Below are 18,091 nucleotides of genomic sequence, written 5' to 3'. Positions count from 1 at the left end.
TGTGATATGCTGCTTGCTGAAATTGCCATTGCTACATGGTGCAGTCACATGACATCAAGCTTTACAATTATGTTGTTAGAGATAGCAATTCTAGTCCCAATTCTAGTCCTTTCCTCCTCCTCCTCCTCCTCATTATTATTATTATTATTATTATTATTATTATTATTATTATTATTATTATTATTATTATTATTTGCTGTTGTTAACCAAGAACTACTTGGACATTTGATTACTACTTGAAGAAAGAAATCTAATTTATATCCTGTTGTGTCTATCATTGATATCTGCAAAATTTTATTTAAAACATTAAAAAAATATTTATATAAGGAGCTGATTTCTAATCTCTGGTCTATTTTCAGTAAATTGTTTCACAAACACTGAAGCAATAAAAATAGGAAAATTTAGATTTTTGACTATTGTAACAGTAAATGTATGAACTATGGTAAAATAATTTGATTAAATAAGAATAAGCACCAAATCAGGTATTTAAGCAATATGCATCTAAAAGAGATTTTTGAAATCTTGCTACCCTAGGATCTGCAATGCAGGAGGTTCTACTGCATCTCTGATTTTTTTTGGGGGGGGGCAGCTAGACTCAATAGAAAAAAAATCAGCAAACAAAAATTACATAGAATATCTTTTTCTTTTACTGCTATCAGAGCCTTCTACCAAGAATCAGTAAACAATAATATTTCAGGAACAAATCTTTCTAAATTCAGATTAATAAGATTCAGCAAAATTTTAGTATGATCACACAAGAATCCCAACAAGTATTTCTGGTTTCATATCTGAACTTTACATTTAGGCAATTCAAAATATGTTAGCTCCTTTCTTCTGTCCTTGCAAAGATGGGAGGAGTTTATCTCTTCTGAGAGCTCTATGCCTTCGTATTGCTCATGTAAGGGCTGCTGGCACCATCTTTGTGAGACTCTCCATAATATACAAAGGCTCCATAATGAAATCAAAGCCTTAAATTCAAGAAGTACTTCATCTAGATTATAGCAATAAACTATTCAGAAGTAACCTAGAGAAACTGCTGCTGAACCATGCCTGAAGTTTGTCTATGTAACAGACTAATAGCACAATTGAAGAAATAACTCCAGAGATCTGGTATTTATATGATTCTGAAGCAATCTAGAAGTTTCATTCTGTATGCCAATCACTGGGCTGTTTTGCATGCTCCTTATTCCTCTTATTTGGCCTCTCCAAGTTAATGTCTTACCTTATATAACATAACAACAGCATAGCCTCAATAAAATATATCTAATTTATTACATGTTGTAAGAATTGTTAAGGTAGTTCAATACACGCTCCCACATAAAATTAAACAAAATGGAATTTATTTCAGAATAGGATTGTGTTAAAAGGCCTGCACAGACTCAGATCATGAAATTCTTGGTTCCCTAGAAAACTACATTTTTACTATTCTCCAGAATTATTCTCACAAATAAAAAGGGTAAACTACAATGTTAAATTGAACTGTGAAAACCTGGCACAGCTCTTCTCTGTGTTCCTATTCATTTTGTTCTGTTAAGTCCTCTGCTTCTGCCCCCTCATCCTCCTCTTCCATAGAGATATTCATAACTCATTATATTCACAGCTATTGACAGTTACACCTAGCAACCATTTTCTGTACATCAAATAGTTATCTGTTTCGAGCTGGGTTCTTTCAAAACCAATTTAGCTTCTATTTAGTTTATCACATGCCTGTTTGTTTAAAACGCATCCCATTTCTTTTTTAAAGCTTATGATAAAGATATGATGCACTAGTGAGAAATAACGTGCCATTTTTCATATATGAAACCCAAAACTTCTGTGGTCTAGAAGTATTCACATTCTAAAATAAAGTGGAAACTAGGCAATAGTAAACTGAGAACTGAGAAACTAAGAGCAGATACTCCATTTGATCGTCTTCAAAAAGTCAAGAAGTATAGATTGGATTTTGATGTTGAGGCTCATGTATATTTAATTCCATGGAAGAATTCTACTTTAAAAACAAGTGGCAAAAGTATGGGTGGAATCTGGAAGTTACTTTAAATCAGGGATGTCAAACTGCCGGCCCACGGGCTGGATGCGTCACCAGGAAACTGCACCCACCCTATTGCTGGCAATGGAGAAAAAGCTCTGATACTTGGCGCAACGTCACGTGATGTGAATTTGACATGTCTGCCTTAAATCAATTACTTTGTAATAATCATTGTAAGAATTATTACAAGATCATCCTCCTTCATGAAACCGCTGGGTGAGATCATTCGTGGTTTTGGAGTTGGGTATCATCAGTATGCTGATGATGCCCAGCTTTTCATTTCGACCCCAAACCACCCCAGTGATGCCCTCGACGTGATGTCCCGCTGCCTGGAGGCGGTTCGGGTCAGGATGGGGAGGAACAGGCTTCGACTCAACCCTGAGAAGACCGAGTGGCTGTGCATACCGGCATCTTGGGATATTCAGGATATCCCATCTCTCTCTATGGGGGGTGAGTTATTACCCCCCGTAGATAGGGCTCGCAACTTGGGAGTCCTCCTAGATTCACAGCTTTCTCTAGAAGACCATATAGTAGCTGTGACTAGGGGGGCCTTCGCCCAGGTTCGCCTGGTGCGCCAGTTGCGGCCCTATCTAGACTGGAATGTCTTACATACGGTCACTCACGCCCTCGTGACCTCTCGTCTGGACTACTGCAACGCTCTCTACATGGGGCTACCCTTGAAGACCACTCGGAGGCTCCAGCTGGTACAGAATGCAGCCGCGAGAGTTGTGTTGGGAGTTTCCCGACACTCCCATGTTACACCTCTGCTCTGCGAGCTGCATTGGCTTCCAGTTGTCTTCCGGGTGAGATTCAAGGTGTTGGTAATGACCTACAAAGCCTTACATGGCATGGGTCCGGAATACCTTGGGGAGCACCTGCGGCTGGCGTCAACTTCCCTCCGCCCAGTACGCTCCCACAGAGAGGGCCTCAGGGTGCCACCGGTCAAAGAATGCCGACTGGTGGCCCCCAGGGGGAGGGCGTTCTCTGTGGGCGTGCCAGATTTATGGAACCATCTTCCGGTCGAGCTCCGGATGGCGCCTGACCTCCGCTCCTTCCGGCGCGATCTCAAAACCTACCTTTTCGAACAAGCTGGCCTGGCCTGATGGGATGGGGTTGGGTTTTACTAATCTGTTTTAACCTACTTTTTAATGTGTTTTAACTTATTCTTGGGCATTTTGTTTAATCGTTTTTAATTTTTGTATCTTGTTTTTTTAATATGTATTGCCCTGTTCACCGCCCTGAGTCCTTCGGGAGAAGGGCGGTATCCAAATAAAATTAATAATAATAATAATAATAATAATAATAATAATAATAATAATAATAATAATAATAATAATAATAATAATAATAATCAAAATTCACTTGCCTAATTCACAAGAGTGGCACTAGTATTAGTGGAAATTAGCAAGAACATCAGGAAGCAGTTTGTGAAGTAGCCAAGGAGGGCCTTAAAAATGGTGCAACTACCTTTTAAAAAAGTTTTTAAAAAAGTTTTTTTTAAAAGTTGCCTTATAGATAGCATAGACACAGTACTTGTTGCACACAGTGGTGGCCTTGGGCATCATAGGAATAAAGGTTTTACAGTAAAAGTGTGTGACTTATGGCCCCAAGGATATACATGTTTCTACAGAGATTTGAATGGAACCTTCAAACCCTTTTCAAATTGTTATACTGTAAATTTTCATCAACAAGGGAAAAATGGTTAAATATCTGGCCTTAATCATACAAAAAGAATTAATTAATTTCAGTTACATTTAAATGAAATTTTACTGAGTTTTGTCGTTATTTCAGCTCTACCCACTTTTTAAAATATGGGTCCAGAGTGTCAAAGACACACAGCTTCAGTATGAAAAAAAAGTTGTACAGCTCTAAACTAGAAACTTCAAAGGCCATGGAGACAGACTGGAAGGTCTGAATGACTTTACATTTCGTTTTAAAGATTTACAAGGTATTTAAAAGCAGTTTTTCTTGAACAATAAATCCTGTCAAGGGCATTCCAACAATGTGGTTTGAAGTAAGAATATGAGGCATCAGCAGATAAATAGGCTAAGAGATATAAACAAATTAACATAGTATCAACAGATTATGATGGTTCATTTATTTCAACTTTTTCAGCTATTAAAACTTAATCAGTAAGAATTGGAAGCCTATTTTTAAACAGCATAATATAATCAGTTTTAAAAGGTAAACTTTTGTATATTCATGTACCTTACCACAACTGTTTTGATGGGATTAAAGAATAGCAAATCTTATTTTACAGCAAAAGTGATGTGATGGCAGCTATCAGAAATGTCTTCAGATTCTATAGCCCATTAGGGCAACTAATTCAAGATATTACTGAAAAAGGAAGCAAAAAGGAAGTTACTTGGAACCTGGAACCAAAGAAATAGTATTTAAAATAATATTTACAATCTGCAAATTAGAACCAAATCTCAAATTAATTGATATTTTTAATTTGCAAAATCTTGGAAGCTTTTAAAAATCTCTTTTTTCAAAGGGCCAAGGTTCTCTGAAATACGGCACCAAAATAGAAATGGGATTTATCAATGTTCTCAACTACTCTCCTGTTAATTTTAACTATTGCAAGGGTGAACAAGATGGATGTTTTGTATAGCCACTTTATTCATAGATCTTTCCTTTAAAAGTTTCCAAGTTAGTCAGAACCATTTGCTACATCCTGGAGGATAGCTATAAATTTGGGCAGTATTGGTAGAAAACTGCTGTAGTGCACAAGGCATTCTTTTTTGGAAACAGTCTTGATGCATTTTGTAATATTTTTTCTTTGCTTATAAGAACCACAGTAAGCAATTGTACAGGTAGTTCTTAACTTATGACCTTCTGTTTAATGACAGTTCAAAGTTACAACAGCATTGGAAAAAGTGACTTATGACTGGTACTCACGACCATCTTAGCATCACCATGGTCTCGTGATTGCAATTCATATGCTTAGCAGCAACTTAATTGCAATTGATTTAGAGCTGTGGTGGCAGAATAGTTAGAATGCAATATTGCAGGCTAATTCTGCTCACTGCTAGGAGTTCGATCCTCACTGGCACAAGGTGGGTTCAGCCTTCCATCCTTCCGAGGTCAGTAAAATGAAGACCCAGATTGTTGGGGGCAATATGCTGATTCTGTAAACTGCTTAGAGAGGGCTGTAAAGCACTATGAAGTGCTTTTGCTGTTAATTTATGACTGGTTGCAGCATCCTGTGGTCACATGATTCTGATTTGCAACTTTTTTTTTTTACAATTTCTGGCAATAAAAATCAGCAAAAAAGTCCATAGAGGAAGCTAGCGTAACAGCTGGGTAATTTGCTTAACAACCTCCTTAAAGATTGTTGTAAATAAAGCCTAATTCAACATAGCCAGAATGACTTATGATGGAAATTCTGGTCCCAATTGTGGTTGTAAGTTGAGGACTACTTGTAGTTTTTGGAGAAAAAAAACTACAAAACTGTTAAGCTTTAAAACTTAGAAATATGTTCAGAAATAATTGTTCTGATACAAGCTATGATTGATATGTGGTAAAAATATTCCAGAATAGGAGTTTTGCCTAATATGGAACTTAAATTATTATACTGTCAAAGTAGTAGTGAAATTGGGGTATACAGAGACAAAACAATAAAGTTGGCATATTTACTGAATCTACTCAGGTTTGCAAAACTATATTGGTTTGAAAATTTGCAAGATCTCTCCTCCTACCTCCCCAAAATACCTGACAATGTCTTGAATGTAGTCATTATTTGTGAGAAAAGAAGTAGTAGTGAGAATTCTCACATTTCAGTTCCTAAACATATTGTCTCAGACTACAGAATGTTATACAACACTGTTTAAGTAGAGAATAGTTTACATCTTGTAAGAAAAAGTCTTGATATCTCATTGATTTTATAAAAGTTTAATTATTTATAAAAATATTATATATTGGTTTTATTAGCCATGCTAGTGAGGATCCTTTATAACTAACACTTATAAAATGCTTTAAATACTAATTTAAAATATGGTGAAATATAAGCGTTACTTCTAATCACAGTTAGAGCTAATACAGAATTAAAATTAACACTGGCGACCACAATTATGACTATCCGTTCAAGTGCCTCTTTGTTTAATTCACATCAAATTAAGGCTGCTATTTCTTTTCCTTGATCTTTTGCTCTTTGAATGCTTAGACAGAGCAACAGTGGGAAGGAGAAAATCTAGGAAATCCTGTGGGTCATCAACTTATCCTGTCAAGTTTTAGACCACCAAAGATGCTAATTCTTGAGTAGACCTGCAAGCATTTCTCAAAAAAATTAAAGTAAGATGCAAAAAGTTTTATTTTTATTCTGAAAAGTTAACCAAACTAATTTTAACAATCTTTACAATGTGCTGTATTACTTTAGAACAGACATGTCAAATACAAGGCCCAGGGGCCACATCCGGCCCACGAAGTGGTTTCATGTGGCCCCCAAAGCCATCCTGGAAACAGTGAGGGAATGGTCCCCGCTGCCTTGGCCCTGGCGCAGAGACTCTCCTTCTGCCAGAGACTCCCAGATCTGTCCCACTCCTGCCCAGGCCCCCATAGGCACCCTTGATGCCAATGATGTAGAGCTGGCCATGCCCACCCAGTAGGCCATACACACTCCAGCCGCACCCACCCTGGCCATACCCACCCAGCCCCCTGAGGGCAACCACAATGCTGATGTGGCCCTCAATGAAATTGAGTTTGACACCCCTGCTTTAGAACAATAAACACTTTTTTGTATAATTGGTTTGCTCATAAATTAATCAAGTTTGGTATATAAAATTTATAGTTTATGTTTGATTCATAAAGTTAAATTCAGTTCGGGAATAATAATTATATAATTGTAATTATATAATTGTAATTTTCACAGATTATAAAAATACAGAAATAAGTAGTCATCCACCCTATTTATAGGCCTTTCAGTCCTTTGAGCTCTAGTAAGACTGGCAGGAACATATTCACCTATGAAATTAAACAACGGAACGACACCTATGAGCAAAGTAAGGACAGAATCTATTTCTCATGAGAATGGCAATGCATTCCTGAAAGGGAAAAAAGTAATGTTGTATTTATTGCTTATTCTTAATATAGATCTGTTTACAATCCTATGTGGAAAAATTTCCATTTTGCATATACACATAGATAATGCAGCATCTATGAAATTTTGTAGTGGCATAGATGCAACAATTTCAAATGGCAATAAACTGATTTTTGAAAGCTATGTTTAAAAGAATATCATGGGGATAAATCACTAGGCAAAAGTAACTTGAGCATAAAGAACTAAGTCTTTGGATCCCAGCCAAAATATATTAGTCTAATTTATATATAAATGAACTGAGCTATATGGGGTTTTGTTCCAGACCCGTCCAATAATCAGTATTTTGCAATCAAACTACCCGCAATATCAACAGCATTTTATAGTTACCTTTTGCCAAATAAAATATTGAGATACCTGTTTTTAGAATACAAATCTTACTTCAAGGAAGAAAAGGATAACTTACACATGAAAGTCCATGTCATATAGTTGAAAAGAGTTTATGGACATCTAGATTGGAGTCAGAACTATAAATAATGGATAAATCCTTTCAGAACAAATGAATGGACATTATTTGATCATCTTTAAAGTATATACATTATTTTTATCTCTTCTTAAAACTAGAGGGAAGTTTAATTCACTCTTATTAAAATCTAGGAGTACTCCAACATCATGACTAAATAAGAAAAGCCCAAATAATTTAAGCAATATTTCAATTTAATATTATACTAATTTAAAACATATCAGAGGCAGAAGCAAAGAACTATTGTAATTTATATTCTTGTTTCTTAATTCAAATGTAAAGAATTAAAAAATGTAGTTTGACACTTTTCTAAAAAAAAATAAACCTCAGGAAAGATTCTGTAGTGTATTCAGATTAGAGATGTTCATCTATAAATGCTCTGCAAGATCATTTTTTAACACGTACATGAGGAATATCAAGAAAGGTTTGCAATCAATAACCATAAACAAACTACAGAAGGAAGAAATCCAGGCTCTTTGACTTGTGAAGGCCATGAAGAATAGTTTATAGTTTAATAGCTAACAGAATAAAGTCTCCCAAAGTAAGGACCTACCTACTTCTTTAGAGAATATGGGAATTCAACCCAAAATACAAGTTAATACACACCACCATGTATGAAAAAAGCAGTCAGAGTAAGGCAGGAGATTCATAACATTGGACAGCAACAGAAATACAAATTGACCAATCTGTACATTTGGGTCAATAGTGACAACTTTCTACTCCATACTAAATGTTTTCCTTTTTTAAAAAAAACCCAGTAATTTTTCTTATGTGCATTCTAAATTAAACAATGTAATCTATAGTCTTGCTTTCCTGTTAGATTATTGCTCATTGAGAGTTCTAACAACTCCAGAGCTGCCCACCATCTTGACTTTATGACTGTACATTAATTAATATTAAGCTGGATGTTCTAATGTGATGTAAATATATAATTTCAGTGAGAATGCTTACATCTGGAGAACAATTTACTGATCTCTCCAGCAAATGAACATAGACTGTTGAAGAAGTAAGATTATAAATACAGATAGATAAGATAACGAAAACCTTACATTATGAGAAAACAGAATTTGGTAAAAAAAAATACCCTACAAATTTAATTCTGCCTATAATTTAGAGATTCATAGATTATTTAATTTGTATTTATGCATAGACAATTGAATTGGTATTTATGTTCAGTTATTACAGAGAAAAGACAACTGACTCCACAACTTGGTCTTGGGCATTATATGCCAGAACTACAAGTAAATATAATTCAGGATTCTGCAATGTAGTAATAGTAGATGGTGATGCAGCAAAATGGCTACCCAGAAAGCTATATGGCATTGTTTCTCTTCAAGCACTTCTGAAATACAAAAATCTTCTGAAAATGTGTTCTTGTAAAGGCACGGTAAAATGTTTAATTTAAAAATAAGAGTTTAATTTAAAAATAAATATTTTAAAAACCTAGTTGTGGGAAGGGAATAGAGGAAACCACAATTCTCCATTCTGTCTTCCTTACAGAAACTTAAGCTTCATTTGTGCTATTTCCTCCCAACTATAAATACAATATAGTATTTTCCTCAAACTCTTATTTTTTAAAAATTGTGGGAGAAAATGGTAGACAGAGTTACCACACCCAGATCAATACAAATGACTACCTGGCGCAAGACAAGAAAATGCAAAATGTCCCCGTATTTTAAGTCTGTATTCTGGTTGGGATAGGGTGAGGGAAATCAAAGGGAGGTATCAAGTTTATAATCAAACATTTCCTGAACTATGTAAAAATTAAAATATATATATATAAAATCCAGGAGGGAAAAATACCTCAAGAAAATGATTCTGCTCCCAGCAACAGCAAGTATCTTCTGGATATAAATCCAGGACTATTTTTGTATGAGACAAATTAACAGCAATAGTACCACCAGATCTGAATGTATATTTCGCCAGCAACAAAATGGACAGGAGTCATCACTGAACTATATATTCTCCTGCTGTTAGCAGGAGTGAAAGTAATACATGCTGATATCAGAACATAAGAACACAAGTTTTGGTTCTGGTATGATTTTTAAGATAGGTTCCCTCCTCCTCACAACTAATTTTTGTTAATATCATTTAGTCTGTTAAAGAAATAGTAGATTCAAATTTAGATGCGTCACAATCAATCACTAGCAAAAATGTACAGTTAAGAATTGGGTCCATCTGTTTGCCAAAATGGTGCCAACAAAAAAAATTAGCAGTAGCTAGGACACATATTATTTTTATTGCATGGTCTTGGTAAATTTCATCCACACACTGTAATCCTAATATGAAATAATAATCCCATTTTATAAGGAAGCCCTTTCATTTCAGGAAATTCTTCATGGTTCTTATTAAAAAACAAACAGAAGTCTCAACATTCCTGTGACGCACATCTTATTATGCCCACTTTGTGGATGTCAGAGAAAAGCAGAAACTGGCAAATTAGCTCAAGGTCACAAAACTGAGCAAAGTACTAATGCCAAATCTTCTGGCTTCAGGACAGCACCAGAAGTCTCAAAACCACCTGCAGAGAAGTTCTGTATACGGCTGTGGTTCACTTGTATTGTTAACCTGAGACATAAACCTTTTTCCAACAGTAGAGCAAAAGTGATGCCTTTTCACTCACCATAGCTTCACTTTTCATATGTTAAAGTATCTTTATATGAGCAATTATTTATTAAAGCAACAATGTTTAAGAACTGCATTCAGATTTACAAAAAAATATAGACATACACATATATGTAAGCCGCCCTGAGTCTTCGGAGAAGGGCGGGATATAAATGGAATTAAAATAAATAAAATAATAAATAAATATACAATCTCAACCCTTAATGTTTGGGTGAGAAAATGCACTTGTTTGGAGGAATCAAGAAAAAATATGTAGTATTAATTGTCCTCTACAAATCCAACTCACTCTAAAAATATTTAAGGTATGCCATTACAGAGCATCATGTGTCAAGAAAAAGCAAATGCACACCCCCGTACCAATATATAATACCCAGTGGCTATATCTAAAATATGCAAGCTATGTTTGTTTAGATGGCGTCAGTCAAAATGAAAGTAACCCAACTTCTACCAACCTACTCACTTTTTTTGCTCGTGACAGAAGCAGCAAAATCTCAGCCTGAGTGTATCCTATCACAGATGGACCTCTGGTTGCCCTCCTCTGCAGAATTAGCACCGCAGGATGCAAGACTGCCTCTGGAGGAGACAGCTTTGCAGAGCAAGGACACTCAGTAGGGTGGAGAAACAAAAGGTGGTGCACTTCCAGTAGAAGAATTTCAAATTAGGCATAATACTTGATAATGGAGAAGAGTTAATAAAAATGAAGTTATCTTTGAGAGAGTATCGGAGGAGGTGGGTATCTGTCAGATCTGTCCGTCTTTTCCTTTCACATATCATGTCCATTTTCAGATATGGCTTCCTGGTTATTTCTCCTTTCTTCTGAGTAGCAGACTATGCTTATTCATTCTTCCGGAGCAATTAAAGCCTGCAAGCAATAAAATCTTGAAACAATACTTGAGAAGACAGGAGTACTCTAGAAGAATCAAGATGGCGAATCAAAATGTTATCTGATCTGATTCCAAAGCCAGAAAACTACTGCCGAACAACTGGCTGTACTTGACTCTCTCAATGCCAGTGAGTCACCCACACAGATTCTTATATTATCGTTAAATCCTTTAGTTTACTGGAGCACTTCATGAGAACATGCCACATGAAATAGTCTCCTATGTTCTGTGATGATGTTTATTACTTAGGATTTCATTGAAATTCCAAAAGAAAAACAAGAAAAGAACACAGACTTCATCCTCCATAATAACTGTATGTCTGGAATTGGCTTTGGGATAGGTCAGAAGGGAACACTTGGTTGATCTGAAATGATTAAAGAATCATGTCTACTTAGATGTGTACCATAAACGAAGGGTTTCCAACACTCCCTACCTGATCTGGTTTATAGTTCACAACTGCCCAACTATCCTTCTACCATCTTAGAACTCACAATGATCTCATTTAAAATAAAAAAAAAACAATAACAGAAAGTAAACTTTGTATTTCTTACCACTATATTCATCCAGCACTGACTTTCGATTCAGTGTTGTAACCTAAGACACAGTTTTTCTAAGGTCTGTCCAGCATTGCACGGATACTCCTCTAACAAGCAATCTCTCTGTCCTCAAGAGAATTTATAACAGAAGAAAACTGCTTAGTCTAATTAAGAGTTTTTTTCACACAAAGACAGAGATAGACACCCACCAAAGTCTCTTTCTGTTGTCTCCTCTGAAAGCTATAATAATGTCACGTCACCGTGGCTTGTCTCACAGCAGCCGGAAATATGCCTGTCACTGATGCAACTCGAGTCACAGAATATTTGTTTTTCCTTCTGCGTCACTTGCACCAGTAATAAACTAAACTTATCTACAATAGACAAGCTCCTGCTTTTTGCTTTTCTCATTAAAACACTAGCTCTGAGAATATAGACACATTCCAAAGTGCTTGCTGTAAAGGAGAGGAGTGGGTGGGGAATAAAAGCAAATAGCCAACATTTTAAGTCACAAACTGTTCAGAACCCCTTTTAAAGCAATTGGAATGGAACATTTAGATTTGATATCCTGGCTCTAACCAATCTCAGATAGCATTTCACCTGCCACTACTTCTCCCTCCAATGGAAATCAGTGTTTAGAATGAAAGCCCTCCCCAGCCAATCATGTGCAAGCTCAGGCACTCAGTTAATGATGCAGCAGTACAGGGAAGACTATCACATGTGAGCTGGAAGGCTGCCAACATGGAGACACGCAGAGAGAAAGGTAAACAACTTTCCGACGCCAAAATGATGACATTTAATTCTTAAATGCAATCTTCTCTTCTTAACTCACCCTCTATCAGCTGGTCTGGGGCTTCACAATATACCTGTCCCCTCTCCCTCCCCAAACCAATGCTTTCTAAACCTAACAACATGCCAAGCAAAGATCCCTGCGTCATCATTTGTCCATTTGCCACTTTCTTAACTCTGCAGATACAGACTCTCAGCTTTAAAGATCCAGAGTGTTTTGATAAACCCTTCTACCAACTTCTTGATTTAATAAGGAAACTGGGGAAGGGGGTGTTAGATGGTACCCTCTGCAAAGCTGCTGTACTATTTCCCTTCCTCTTTCCTTGACTCTGCATTACAGCTAGCTATGCATTGACATTTTACAACTTGTGCCTTCATTCCATTGGTCTGATGCAGGACACAGAAACAACATTTAGCCACAGGAAAATAATACTGGATGAAAAGTTTGAGGGATGGGAGGGCAGAAAGATACCTCTAGCCACAAACATACAAAGTGAGACACTCAGTTCAATTCCCCCCCCAACTCCGATAAAAAATAATACGTACGTATTTAATAGACGAACCATGAGATCTGTTCATCTACACCTGTGCAGTCCTCAACCCTCTGTTCGCTCTGCCGCAGCACAGAACATTCCAGAATTTTCCACCCATTAACCCTTCCTATATCTGCCCCCCCCACCTTTGCGGGATTAATTGCGTCGCATCTTTCTGGTACCATCAATGGACAAAATCCACTGATCCTCAACAAGTTCCCAAATAATGTTTCTTTAAAGAAAAAAAAAACATGCTGGATTGAAAAGGAACCATGCTTCCCAATGTTGTTATTACTTCTCTTGCATGATCTCTCTCTCTCTCTGTGTCTCTTGCTGCAGTAGGCTGTTGCTAGTAGACCTATCGACAGAGCTGGTTCTCACTCTCTCCCTCTGAGCTGTGTGACGCAGCTCAAAATTCTCCAGGCTGCTCCTTGTGTTTTAACAGCAGAACTGCAGCTTTCCCCTAGAGAGCCGATGCTAGCAGTACCAGGGCCGGACAAACCAAGACAGAAAGTCGCTCCCCAGTTAAGCAGCCAAGTTATTTATATCTCCCTGTTCTCCCCTCACCTTGGCTTCTCTGCTTCATTTCCACTCTTCCCTCACGTTTTGCATCATCAGCTTCTCCTGGCTCCGCAACTGCTACACTTGCTCAGTTAACTCTTTTAGGAGTGGCAGTTACAGGTTCCACTCTTGAACAACAGAACTGGAAACAGAGTTGTTTGCTTTTGAGTGGGTGCAGGAGATCTGACTCAAGCAAATACAACTGCGCTCAAAAGAGAGGACACTTTCCAAGCAGCCATGCAATATCTGAATTAATCCCTTTAAAGGACAGAGAACACTCATCAGTTCCAAGAAAACAGTTGTTTTCCTCCGCGACTGGACACACTCTCCAATAAGTGTTTCACTTTTTTGTCATATGAATTGAGTACAGGTAGTCCTCGACTTATGATCACAACTGATCCCAAAATTAATGTTGTCAAGTGAAACAGTTGTTAAAATGAATTTTGCTTTATTTTATGACCTTCCTTACCAAAGTTGTAAAGTGAATCACCACAGTTGTTAATGCCATGATTGTTAAGTAAATGCGGCTTTCCCATTGACTTTGCTTGTCAGAAGGTCGCAAAAGGTGATCACATGATCCCGGGGACACTGCAAGCGTCAAGTGTCAGAATTTTGATCACGTGACCATGGGGATGCTGCAACAGTCATAAGTGTGAAAAATGGTCGTAAGTCACTTTTTCCAGTGCCGTTATAACTTTGGTCACTAACAAATGGCTGTAAGTCAAGGACTATCTGAAGTTATGTATGTCAAGCCTTCCACTTTCCATTAAAAGAAGTGAGGGAACGGGATAAAATACCTTGGTTCAAGAAGGCGGCACAGATCAGATTTGGATGCATATCTAAAGGCCCAAGTCACCGACAGTGGTATACTCAAGTGTTTTTGTTTGTTTCCTCTTTACCAGCTAACCTTCTGAGCTCTGCAGGACTAGGCAGCAGCAAAGGGGTTCCCTACGAAATGTTCCTAAGGATGTGGGCGACGTTCCCTGAACCTCAGGCAACAAATTAATCCCTTCTCTACCCCTGGTAAGTATGCTGGGAGGTTAAAGGCTTGCTCCAACAGTGAGAGAAAATAATTGGAAACATTAAGAGAAAGGAAGAAAATGATCAGCATGACAAAAGAACATAATTCAAAAATGAAAGGGAGCTTCTCTTAAAGCAAGAGACGTGTAGATGAAATAAAACTCTAGTGTGATCACCCTACACAGAAATATGCCAGCCTTAATTCTTGCACTGGAAGGCAATTCCTCATCCCCTTCTTTACAGAGCTATTTTAAAGTCCTTCCAGCTTGATAGTGACATCTGTTATGCACAGATGCACAGAAAAACAACTGCAAGCTTTCACATACAGTACTAAGCAATGCACCAACATACCGAGTTTAGAATGCACAGAAAGGAAAAGGAAAGACAGACATTGAGCAGAGAAACAGGCCAAGACACGACTGAACCTCCCAAGGACTCTCATAGAACTTCTTCGTAGCAGCATTTCTCCAGTCACTTCCTTTATTCATGATCCAGTTTCAGTGAATCATCTTTAACTGAAATTCAAATACAGCAGTGTCTATCCCTGCTGTGATGCCTAAATGGATCCAAATGAGAATGGGACTCCCACTTAAGTTGCTGGGAGTCCCTTTTTTGTTAGCCAAAACTAATTTTACAAAGCATTGAAACTGTAAATTATCAGTGAGTCAGCAAAACAGCAGAAAAGCAAATATTTTAATTCTCTGGAAAAAGGTAGATTGGATCCCAAATCGTTTAGTGAATAAAACTTTTAAGAGGATAATCGCAGAAAAAATAGCTTTTCCAAAGGATCAGAATTTCCTACAGTTGCCATCTGATGGCTAATACACATCCGAAGATGTTTCGCCAAAACAAGAATAAATAAAAATTAAAAAGTCTGCCATGCTTTCACATGTCTGATGAATACAAACTGTTCCTAAAAGTGAAACATGCCCATATATTTCTTAATTAATAATTAGAAAGCAACCTGTAATGGACAAATGATAGTGTAAAAAGCACAATGGTGTCCCCATGAGCTAAAACAAGAGAAGTTGCCAACAACAATATTGGTGAATAATATTTCCAAAAGGAAGACTGTACCATGACTACAGGCAGCCATGAGAGGTATATTTGCCCCAGAAATGTGCATCAGTTTGTTGCTAAACCTAGAACCACATGTCTCTATCACTATAACATTTCCACTGATTTGACAGTTAAATATTAAATTAGTACTGAGTAAGCCAGACATTGCTTATTACTGTTTGCCCCAGGAAGACTGAGAAATGGCAATGCAGACAGTTGCAACTGTAACAGTTTTGTTTTCTTTTCCTGAGCAGAAACATTTGGGTACATTTTTAAAAGTCAGTATCTTTCATACCCCGCCTTTTTTAGTGGAACAGAATCTTTATTTTTCTCCTCAGAATGGAAGCAAAAGCATGAAAAACAGCAGTAGTCTAATATCCAAAGTGTCACCATTAGAGAAGGACGCCATGATTGAACTTAAAATGGGAAATAAATTATTGCTGCTTTTAAAAAGTCAGCAAGGATGTACTGAAAGTGTGAAAGCTACACCCTTAAAAATGGAAAAATCTATCAACTTCCCCACTACTTGACAAGCACTGAAGTTATCGTAGTGTAACTCGTTCAGACATGGCAATCAGAACCTTAAGAAGAATAAATGCCACTGAAACTTGACTCTATGTAAAGGAGAAAACTAGCATTACCAGAGGGTAAGCATAATTATCAAATCACAATAGAAACAACTGCACACTGTTATAGAGCTTTCTGCCACATATCTTCTTTGAAACCAGGCATAGGAAACTCTCATTGTTTCATGGCATCTGGCTCTCTCAATGAAACATGAGATAATGATCTAAAGGCCATACTTGTGCATAACAATTCTTCCACCAGTAGCACCAGCACTTACCGTATTATAATTCCTACAAAAGGCAGTCTAGGGATACAACGGAATACTAATTACTGTTTTACTTTTGGGGAAAAAAATAGCTGAAACTATAATTTACATAACCCGTGCAAATTCCTTGTAGTTTCAGAAAATAACAAATCATTTCACGACCCTTGTTTATCCTATAGCTGAAGATCAAACAATACCAAAGTATATGTAGCACTAAACAACTTCCTTCCTGGGAATAACTGAGGTGCAGTTATTGATGTACACAAAAAACCCTTTAACTCAACCTCTTAGCAAACAAGTTTAGTCATATCTAAACATAGTTCATATACAAGTATGCAAACCCAGAAAGCAATTCTATGCTGAATTTGTAAAGTTTCAATATTAAAAATATTCTTACTGTACTTGCAGAGAATGTGTAACTTTAATTGTTCAGTTCATTCATGGGTTCATTTGCAAATTTTGATCTGTAAACCAGATTTGGTTTAGAATACAGCAAGATTATTTTCCCCCCAATAATCATGTGAACGTCTGTGATGAAGTGGCTAGGATTTTTATGTAAAACCAGAGAGACTCATTCAGAGTCCATATCGAGTCACAGGAGCTCCCCAAACAACTTTTTAAAGTTTTCTAAAACCTCATAAAATAAAATAATAGCTATAATGAAGAAGGAAAAAAGCCCTGTTGAAAGATCTATGTAATAACTACAAAAAGTTATAAAGTGCAGTGCTTTGAGAACAGAAACTAGAATGTTGCCTTAGTAAGACTTAAGTTTCAAAAAACTTGAATTTATTTTTAACAGTAAATTTGAAGCATTTTTAAAGCTTGTTATCTACTACCTAAAATTTATATGTTAAAGTTATCAAGGAATATAAAGATATTTTTTCAGTGAATAGAAAACAACTTTTATACTGCATAGCTACAAAAATGCTTGCAAACTAATTTTAGGAAGTACAAGAAATTGCACATCCAGCAACAAACAGCAATAAAACTCACGAGTGGAACTTAACAGCAGGCTTAAAATACAGAACACAAAGTCCTAGTAATGCTGAGACAATGCAGGATCATAAACCTTATAAGAAACAATTATGCAATCACATTTAAGAAATTAATTGTGGGTTTCAGAATTGTCCTTTGGCACCAAAGGAAGCTGCTGTCCTTAATTTAATTTTATATGTAAAATATATTCAATTGATAAATATGTTATAGTATGATAGCATCAGTCATGGGAACTATTTTAGGAAACTGAACAGATATAATATTGAGTACCTCTTCCTGCTCTACAGGTGAGTAAATGTCAAGAAGCTGCAAGTAGGAAAAAAAGACAAGCTTCTGAACAGGAGAAACCAGTATTGTTCAAGATATTTCCAGAAAGATTTGCTAAGAACAAAGAACACAGAGTGCCTCCTACTATGGAAGTTCACTTGACAATATAAGTGGAGGTAGTGGGGTTTGCACTGGTGGCACAGAAATAGCCATTCTCTGTTTGGCACCCTGCACTTCATGAGTCATGGAAGAAACGCACAAGAAAAAAAGCTCTAGAGGCAAGCATATATTGTATGTTAGGAACGTAAAAAAAAATGCAAGGTGACTGTGTTGCTATTAACAATCTGAAGATTATATACAATTTATTCTTATACTGTTTACAGTTTGGTAAAGGGTAGTACAAACACAAGT

At 36.8% G+C, this 18,091-nt stretch overlaps 2 long non-coding RNA genes across 2 annotated transcripts in view; one reads left to right on the top strand and one right to left on the bottom strand.

The window, feature by feature from the left end:
• Window positions 1-13,296, bottom strand: part of LOC308666795 — a 31,362-nt gene extending 18,066 nt beyond the window's left edge. The window contains exon 1 of the long non-coding RNA XR_014026153.1: window positions 12,959-13,296. This is a non-coding gene — a long non-coding RNA (uncharacterized lncRNA). The remainder of the gene's footprint in view (window positions 1-12,958) is intronic.
• Window positions 12,332-18,091, top strand: part of LOC308666796 — a 66,903-nt gene continuing 61,143 nt past the window's right edge. The window contains exons 1-2 of the long non-coding RNA XR_014026155.1: window positions 12,332-12,386; window positions 14,409-14,529. This is a non-coding gene — a long non-coding RNA (uncharacterized lncRNA). The remainder of the gene's footprint in view (window positions 12,387-14,408; window positions 14,530-18,091) is intronic.

The sequence above is a fragment of the Vipera berus genome (assembly GCF_964194415.1).
Source record: "Vipera berus genome assembly, chromosome: 3".
NCBI classification, from domain to species: domain Eukaryota; kingdom Metazoa; phylum Chordata; class Lepidosauria; order Squamata; family Viperidae; genus Vipera; species Vipera berus.
This window is presented reverse-complemented; position numbering and strand designations above follow the sequence as displayed.